At 37.7% G+C, this 9389-nt stretch overlaps 1 protein-coding gene across 2 annotated transcripts in view; it reads right to left on the bottom strand.

Moving 5' to 3' along the window:
- Window positions 1–6190: 6190 nt before the first annotated feature.
- The window catches only part of LOC143027610 (uncharacterized), a 327317-nt gene continuing 324118 nt past the window's right edge, over window positions 6191–9389 (bottom strand). The window contains exons 18-20 of one of the 2 annotated variants that reach the window (XR_012966618.1): window positions 7920–8028; window positions 7669–7797; window positions 6191–7415 (exon numbers count right to left, since the gene is read on the bottom strand). The gene's annotated coding sequence lies outside the window, so the exon portion shown is untranslated. The remainder of the gene's footprint in view (window positions 7416–7668; window positions 7798–7919; window positions 8029–9389) is intronic. The other variant, XR_012966619.1, reaches the window with a different exon arrangement.

Genomic DNA, 9389 nt, shown 5'->3' with positions numbered 1-9389 from the left:
TGAACTGCGTCGGCTGGTGGAGTGTCAGCCTCCCCTTTAATTATGTTCTACTGCATTTGTTTTCTCCATCATGTCGGGAAGGGTGAATTCGCTGAGATGTGCATACATATGTAACATAGGTATGCACATCCGGTAAATGTATGAGTGGGCGTGGCCAAGCCACACACACCCATATATTGAATCACCCCCCCCCTTTCTACTTTTATAACAACAATTGCTAAACATCACATCACTATGACTAGTACAGTTAATGTCAGGAAGGGTGCATTCACCGAGATGTGCATACGTATTTCATATACGTATGCACATCTTGTGAATGTATGAGTGTGTGTGGTTGGGCCTGCACACACTCATATGTAAAATCACCCTCCAAACAGGCTCACAATCAAAGCCCGTGGGAGCTTCACTCCCAAATTATACACACACGTGTTGTGGTCAGTCTGATTTTGACCAGTGGCGCATCACTACGCTGCCATGCTGACAATTTTGAAAGACAAAGAAAGGATTCGTGCCGACCCCGACAATCCACAACTGAGCACAATAAATAAATGTTCTTTTTGTTTAATTTTTTTCCTAATTTGTATTTTTATATGTACTATGTAAATTATACAATGATTTTACCTAAACCTATATGTAAACAGTAAAACTGTTTCTAGTCTGTTGTTGATACTATTGGTCAATAAGAAAATATAAAGAAAACAAAACATTAGTGCTTTATGAATAAATTTTTCTTATTTTTGTACGGTTACACTATTGTATTGTGTATACATTTTTATTATGTTTTGCAAATAAATCAAAATACATATACAATGATTTTACTTGAACCTACAAATGAACAAAAAAGTAAGAGTAAAACTTTGTGTAGTCTATTGTCGATATGAGATGTAAAAAAAAAGTGTTCATAGTATTTGCATACGTTTCACAAAGAAAATCTGATGATAAAATTATAAAAATGTTAAAAATATTAAACATAGTTCAAAGCTAATAGGATTTTATACAGTATGCTTAACATAAAATACAGTATATATAGTTATATATATAAATAAAATTACAAAAAGGCTAAGAAATATTAAACAACATAGCTCAAAGATGACAGGATTTTATACAGTATGCTAAACATAAAATGCAGTATATACAGGGTATATATATAGGATATTACATAAAGGATAATATATAAAAGGATCGAGTTATGTCTAGATTAACTTACGACTGGTCAGTTGGAACCAAACCCAGTCATAAGTCGACAATTGCCTGTATATGTTAAGGTGCTTAAGCCTCTCTTCATAAGGCAAGTTTCTGAGCCCATGTATCATTTTGGTCATTCTCCTCTGTACTGATTCTAGTGAATTGATGTCCATTCTGTAAGAGACCAAAACTGTAGGTTGGGTCTAACACTAGCAGGGCCCCAACATGGATAAGTGCTGCCCTGGGGTGAGTCAAAAAGTGCCCCCCCCCCACACACACACCACCACCACCACCCACCTTCCACATCTGATGGTCACTAGCACGATTCACATGTAACATTCATCCACAAAATATTTATACACATGACTCATGATAAATAAATCATGCATTAAAAGTAAATTAGAGGGAATTTGCTATAATGTAGTTTTAGTTCGGAACAACGGCAGGACAAATGAAAATCAACACAAAATATCTAATCTCTTTCTTTTTGTAATTAGCCACAAAGTGCGGCACTAGAAATGTCATATGAGAAATATAGGTGAAGCTTTGACTAAGGCCACAGCTTAGTGGAGCTTATGGTTGTAGCTGGACGTGGAGCCTAACGTCAGCGAGGCGGTAGCAGATGATGACGGCGAGGCTCGATGGGACAGCTAGAAGACTGGACGAGGAGATGTAGTTTGTGCGCTGGTCAGTCTGGTCAATACTGTTCTGCCCATCTCGGCGAAACGCCGACCTTTTAAAGGAGGCTGGCGGGAACGTGAGGAGCTTTCCAAGTTCCTGATTGGCTGACCGCTGGCTGGCAGGGACACCCTTGCGAACTACGCTTGCCAACTACAGGAACTTGGAAAGGCTAGCTCCAAAGATTTCTTTGATTAGTGTGTGACGGGTCGTAGGATGCATCACGTCACTACAATACCTTCTTTTCACCAAAAGTGCTGCCCTGGGGCACTGCCCCCCCTGCCTCTCCCCTTGTTGGGGCCCTGAACACTAGATAAAATTTGATGATTACCTCTGCACTTCTATTCATAACTTTCCTAGCAATGAAACCTAATGCTCTGTTTGCTTTATTCCTGGCACTAATGTACTGTTTCCTGGATTTACGGTCAGGATTCATTAGAACTTGTAGTGACGCGCCTCTGGTCAAAACCAGACTGGCCGTCACACAACTCGAGCTTGGCTTTTATATTCGCTGTAGTTGGCATAGTTCGCAGATGTCCCGGCCAGTCAGCCGGGAGCCAATCAGAAACTCGGAAAGCTCCCCAGGTTCCCAAGAAGGAAATGCCTGTTCTACTGTGTGAGAGGTGTTGACCCTGGAGTTCCCTAATGGGGGACCAGTTCAACTGGCTCATGGTCTAATGGAACAGGTGAAACCTTTGATAGTGAAAATATTTCCCAACAATCAACATCGATCCCAGCAGCACCATCCAGGAGAATGAAAAGCAGGAAATCTCTCTCTGAAGCCAGCAATGCTGCAGAGATCCACTGTAAATCCTTATGTAAGAATAAAGAGCAGCAGTTGCAGCAGATCATAGAGAAAAGGGAGCTATTAGATCTCTAAATCGAAAAAATGGAGGTCAGCCTTGAAGAGGCAAAATTATTGAGGGAAGTTGTCGGAAAGAAACTTGCCAAGTTTGACGAGTATTTTTTTTTTTTTATATATATTTTTATATCCACTTATTCAATAAAATCTGCAAAGAAAACTGTTTTTGTCATTATTATTATAAGGTCAGAAAAACGACATATTAAGCTGAAATATTATAAAGCTTTATTAGAAAAATGGTTGTTTGATGTTTGTCTAAAAGAGGGTACAGTGCTGGAGGAGTGCCTGTATAGTTCAGCTTTATATGGGAAAAGGGGACAAATGTGAATGTAGTAGTTTCAGAGGGATCAGTTGAGTGTAGTTGGGAAGGGTTATGGGAGGGTTTTGATTGAGGATTAGGAGAGGAACAGAGGGAGTAATTGGTGAGGATCAGTGTGGGTTTAGAACAGGTAGGGGTTGCATGGATCAGATTTTTGTGGTAAGGCACTGTGGGAGGTATTGCAGATATATGGGATAGGAGGAAAGCTGTTAAAAGCAGTCAAAATTTTCTATGACAGTAGTAGAGCCTGTGTTTGAATTAGAGATGGGGAGAATGAGTGGTTTGAGGTAAAGGTGGGAATTTGCCAGGGATGTGTTAAGTTGCCTTGGCTGTTTAATTTATACATGGATGTGGTGGTGCAAGAGTTAACTGCAAGAGTAATGGGCCAGGGATTGGAGATGGTTAGAGAAAATGGAGAAAATTGGGAGACAAGCCAGTTGTTGTTTGCTGATGACACTTCACTTGTAGCAGGATAAAAGAAAGGATAGTGATGGAGTTTGGGAAGGTGTGTGAAAGAATGAAGTTGAAGATAAATGTGGGTAAAAGTAAGGTGATGAGATGTACAAGAGGAGAGGATGGCAGCAAATTGGAAGTGAGTATTAAGGGAGAGAGACTGGAGGAAGTGGATAGCTTTAGATATTTGGATGCAAAGGTGAAAGGGAAGAATGGAAACAGAATGTAGATTAAGAGAAGCAAGTAAATGCCTTGGGGGATTAAAAAGTGTATTGAGAAAAAGACATTTGGGAATGGATGCTATGAGGGTATGAAGGGGTGATTGTGCCGACAGCACTGTATGGGGCAGAAACATGGAACATAAGAGAGGAAGAGCTTAAACGTGTCTGAGATGAAATGCCTGAAAAGTATGGTACGGTTTATTAGGCTGGATAGAGTGAGAAATGAGGTCAGGAGGAGAAAGGGAGTTGGGAGATAGGGTTGATGAAAGAGTACTAGGATGGTTTGAACACACAAAGAACAAGTGAATAAAGAATAGTAAAAAGAGGTGTGGAGGGCAGAGATAGAGTGAACATGAGGGGGCAACCAAGAATGAGATGGATGGATGGGGTAAAAGGGGCATTGGGAAAGAGTGGAATGCCTGTTGAGGAAGGAGGAAAGAAGACAAGATAGGGTTGAGTGATGCATGGAAGGGAGTGGGGGGAGGGGAGTATGTCTGAATAATATTTTGAAGCAGCCCAAAGGGATTTCGCCCTGTCTTCTCTTTTTCTGCATGAGGGGACAGAGAGGGGGTCACCAATTAAATGAAATGGTCTTGCTTTGGATGTGCTGTGTCTTGCTATATTGCTTCTGACCCATAGTGGTGGGTGACATGGAGGCATGTCATCCAGGATCCAAGAAAAGAGGGAGGGAGGAATGGTGAATGGGAGTGAAGTATGTGGGGATGAAATGGGTGAGTGGATTTATGCTATAGACTTTGGCTACCTCCCTTGTAAGGAGGAATAAAGCTGTTGGTATATGTATATGTATGTACAAAAATGGTAGTGTTTTTATCACACAGCCGGCAAAAGGCACAAAAACAGGTTAATAAAATTTGTCAGGTTCCCAAAGTAACAGTCAAAAGATTGTAAAAATAATAATTTGAAATTACATATATAAAATTGATTATATAAATACAAATAAGAAACCTATATGTAATGTAGTGCAAGAAGATAGATTTTCAGGGAGCAGAAAGAGACAAGGGAAACTGAAAAAAAAAAGCATTGGAAAGGGTCAGTGGAAGAACTGCAGCACTTGTTTCATCATCATAGGCAGTAGACCAATGCAGGACAAAGGCCTCTCTCAAAACCTTTCATTCTGCCTGCCTGGTCAGATGTTAACCAGTTCCAACCTAGACTTGTAACTTTCTGATCTTCTCTCTCCACCAGGCCATCTAGTTCCATCTCTTGGTTCCCACCCTATTACTGCATTTGTCTATCTGTTATCATTTCTTCTGTATATAAGACCAGCCCAGGCCCATTTCTTCTTAATAATACCTACCTTCCCAAATACACCTTTCTGAGATTAACTGAACTGTACCAGCATGTGTATAGCTGTCTCCTCCCATTTCTAATTTCATTTGGCAGGAACTTGATTTTAGAACATTAAAAGTGATCCCTAATTATCTGTTGTTGTTTTAATCTGCCCTGTATATTCCCATGAGCTTGTTGCATTGGAGGCACATTAGTGAAGTCATATTGATTCAAATCTCCTTGCACATCCCCCTTTTGAGGCAATGCCAATCTAGTCTTTACGGCCATATTGTGAAGTACAACCACTCCTCATTTAACGACCTACTCGGTTAACGACAACGCGGAGTAACGATGGGCATTATGACAGACCAATATTCGTTTAACGTAAATCTCCCAAAGTTACAATGTCGTGTACGATAAGTTGGCTGAGGCAAATTTGTATGATGTTATAAATGAACTTGTATGGTGGATATTAGCTGTGAGGTAAAGTGTTCTGAAGCTTAGGTCTACATTACCATCCTGCAAGCTGCAAAAACTACCTGGGGTACAGTATATACCGGTATTGGTAAATTTTTAGTTTCGACCATGGGCACAATATAGCAATAGAAAATTAATTATTAATTTTGTAAATTATAATGTATCAACGTAATATGCAATTTTGTGAGCGGAAAAAAAAGTGCTAAAACAGATTTCGTAAGTAACGAAGTCATGTCAGACAAATGGTACGCCATGTTTGTTATGATAGATGCCGACGTCTAAGAAATGAAAGGATAAATTTGTCTAAAACTAAACTAAACCTAACCTGTGTTTAATAAATCATTACCTGCAAATTAAATGTCATCCGGCTTGTCCTCGTTGTCGTCGTTGTGAGAGACGTTGGCGGGCTTTTCAACCACTCTCAGCTTGTGGGGTATACAAAGTTCTTGCAGCATGAAGGAATGCATGTATCTCCGCTCCATAACATTCCTTCAAGAAAATATATCTGGCGAGGTACTGTCGGAAGTACTGAGGCCGTCAATTGACAGACGACAAGATGGCGTCCCGATCCTATGCTACCAACTTCGTTCATTAGCATATTTGCTTGTAGCAAGGTATTTTTTATTTTTATTTCCGCACACAAAATTGCATATTACGTTGATACATTTTAATTTACAAAATTAATAATTAATTTTCTATTTCTATATTGCGCCCATGGTCGAAACTAAAAAAATACCCTGGTATTTAATATGGATTTAGGTAATTTCAGGAACCTAACCACCGCGTTATTTGAGGGCTTTCTGTACTATCAAAACAGTAAATGAAGCTTTAATGTACTGTATAAAAGAGGGAAAATACACAAAAATAAAGATACATGTATTGCTGGACATTGTACATACAGTACATGTACGTATATGTATACACTTTTGCTTAATGACCAATTCGGTTAACGACGGCGATGCTGGTCCGAATTGTCGTCGTTAAACGAGGAGTGGTTGTATGATAGTTTTTGTTATTTTTTATCCAGTTCTTATTCTTATCCCTAAATAACAATCTCCTCTTTAAAACCCCAAATGCCCTCTCAATTGTATTTCTGATTCTACCATGACTTAAATTGTATGCTTCCTACTGTTCTTTGTGTGGAGATGCCATGGGAGTTAAAAGATATGTCCTCAGTGAATATCTGCCATCATAAAGTAAAGGGTATTGTGGATTGAAGTTATCCTCTAGTTGTCCACAGAGCCAACTGTTATCATGAACCCTGCTATCATGCACACTTCCAGGCCAACGAGCAATGACATTGCAGAAATGGAGATTGGGACTGATGACACCTTGGATGTTGAGGGAAATATAATCTTTCCAGCACCATAACAATTCAGAATTCTCAAAAAGTGGTCTTTGTATCTCTTTGTTTATTTGTTTGTTATTATTTGCCTGTTTATTATTTTTTGCTTGATTTTCATTTATTATTAGTTATCTGTCAATCTATTATTTTTTACTACTACTTGTTTATATATTTATATTTTTTATTTATTATTATTTATGTTACTATAATCTTTATCTATTTTTTTTATCTATTTATCATTATTATAATTTTTTCCCCGCATCCAACCTAGTTATGGACCAAAAGGTCTTCTGTCGGCATGCTCCGCCTTTGTAATCCTTTGTAATGTGAGTGCCATCTACTGCACCCACAACACCAGGCATTTCAGCAATATTGTAGAGATGATTGACTGTATGCCACAGTTCAATACCAGAAGTAGATAGTATGTGGTACCAGCTACTACCAGAATGCTCAAGACAACTTTGAAGCACTGGCTGACCAAAGCCTGGGATACATCATGGCAGTAAGCAATTGTAAAATGGTGACCTTTGGTGGCTGAGCAGTGAACAGCAATAAGAAACTGGAGGTATACTGACAATGGAGACCCTGTGAGAAGAAAGAAGTACACATTACGTGAACATAGTGCACGTGCTCCAGCTATTTAACTTCACTGCAGTTGTCCATGTTGACAGAAAATAATCAACTTGTGTTACTTTTTCCACCACTTCTATATTTAACCTGATCTCACACTATTTGAAGTCTGACATTACTTTGAATTACTTGAGCATATTCATGAAAAAAAAAAAAAAAAAAAAAAAAATCCTCCCAGAAAGCAATTCTTGGTTTTCCAATAGATTACCTCTATGATCATTAGCAGCAGAAAGTTTCCTTTCTATTTACTCAGGAGGGTCAATCACAGACACTTTACAGAGCCTGAATCGTTCAACAAACTTGTCGTCACTTGTTGCAGTGATGGGATTCATACAATCTGCAAAAGTGTATCCAGTATAATACTTTTATAAAATGGTTATATTTTATAAATTCATGCATAGCAAATTATTTATTTTATACAGAATAATATAGGCAGAGTAATTTTCACCCACATCTTACCAGTAACAATTCTATAGGGATGACGTCCAAGACTTCTAAAGGTAAGCACCTCTGCATGCATCTTATCATCCTTATCTCATTTGTCCCATGAATCAGCTTTTTGATTGTTCTGCGATAAACATACAAGAAGAAATACATTATTGCCACCATTATAAGCAATCCTAAACATATATATATATATATATATATATATATATATCATACTTCAGAAGTAATTTGTTTGGTTTTGTTGGTTAGGCTATATTAGGTTTAGTTATGTTATGGTTACTCAATTTTTCCACACCCTAGTCAAGGGCATGTAATGTAATATGTAATGTGAAATGGATATTCAGTACGAGGTAATGTGAATGTAGCCAGTCTTAGATAGTTTCATCCTCACAAATATGTAACACAGCACAAAACAATCTTAATCTAACTGAACAAAAACTAATCTCACCTAACCTATCCTATGGAAGCAACCAGAACTTGCTTGCCCCTAAAAATGTAAACTAACTAACTCTCATATACACACACACAGTTAACCCCTAGAATACAATGATGCCTACATAGGCATCATGAGGCACGAGTGAGTATATGACGATGCCAGCATTGGCTTCCTGATTAGATTTATTTTGTAGTTGTAGCTAGGTAACCTTCTTATTCAGTGAACAGGTTTGATCACTTTTTCAGTGGTTATAAATATTCTGGGTGAAAGAGAATGAGTATAACAGATGTAACTTTATATTTTATAATGCACATATTGTGATGCATCACTGTAAATCAGGGAGCTAATGTACACATGAATATTTGACTTATATTGAAGAGGTTAAGATGTGTTGAGATTGGTGAAAGACTAAAATAATACCGTAGGTATGATTTGTTAGGTTTGTTTAATTTAGGTAATACTTCACTATTTATGCCTCTATATCATATGAAAGGGCTGTATTTGTATTCTTGTATAACCTAAAATGCATTGATCCAGTGGAGCAGGTCCTGAAACTTCACTAACAGTAACTAAACAATAATCTCTCTTTGAAGGCTTTTATGTTGATTATTACTGCTCACCTTCAAACTGTATATGATATGAATATTTCAAGTTACACGACTGTAATATGGAGATATAAATTGTAATTTTGGAGACAGATGACTGCTATTAATAAATAATGGGAAAAATTTACATGCCTATTTTTGCACAGTGGATTTCATAAAACAGTCAGTGCTGATATCTTTCTCACAAACACAATTAAGTGTTACTAAACACCTAAAAAGTATCCTCTGCATTTGTAATTGTTATTTCGAACTACGTGTTCTTTTCATTACCAGCACTTCATGTATATTGATTCAATGCCAAATAAACTTATTATTATTATGAAAATGCGAGTATCAAAGCAATTACAGATGAAGAAAACACAGACAGATGAACATCTTCCTAACATATTTTGGCATAATTAATTTTATGAACTACAATAAAAACTCACTGATATAATAGAA

This window comes from Oratosquilla oratoria, chromosome 8 (assembly GCF_046742065.1).
Source record: "Oratosquilla oratoria isolate Oo_2021 chromosome 8, ASM4674206v1, whole genome shotgun sequence".
Classification (NCBI taxonomy): Eukaryota; Metazoa; Arthropoda; class Malacostraca; order Stomatopoda; family Squillidae; genus Oratosquilla; species Oratosquilla oratoria.
The sequence above is the reverse complement of the archived record's forward strand: the minus strand, read 5'-3'. Positions and strand labels throughout refer to the sequence as shown.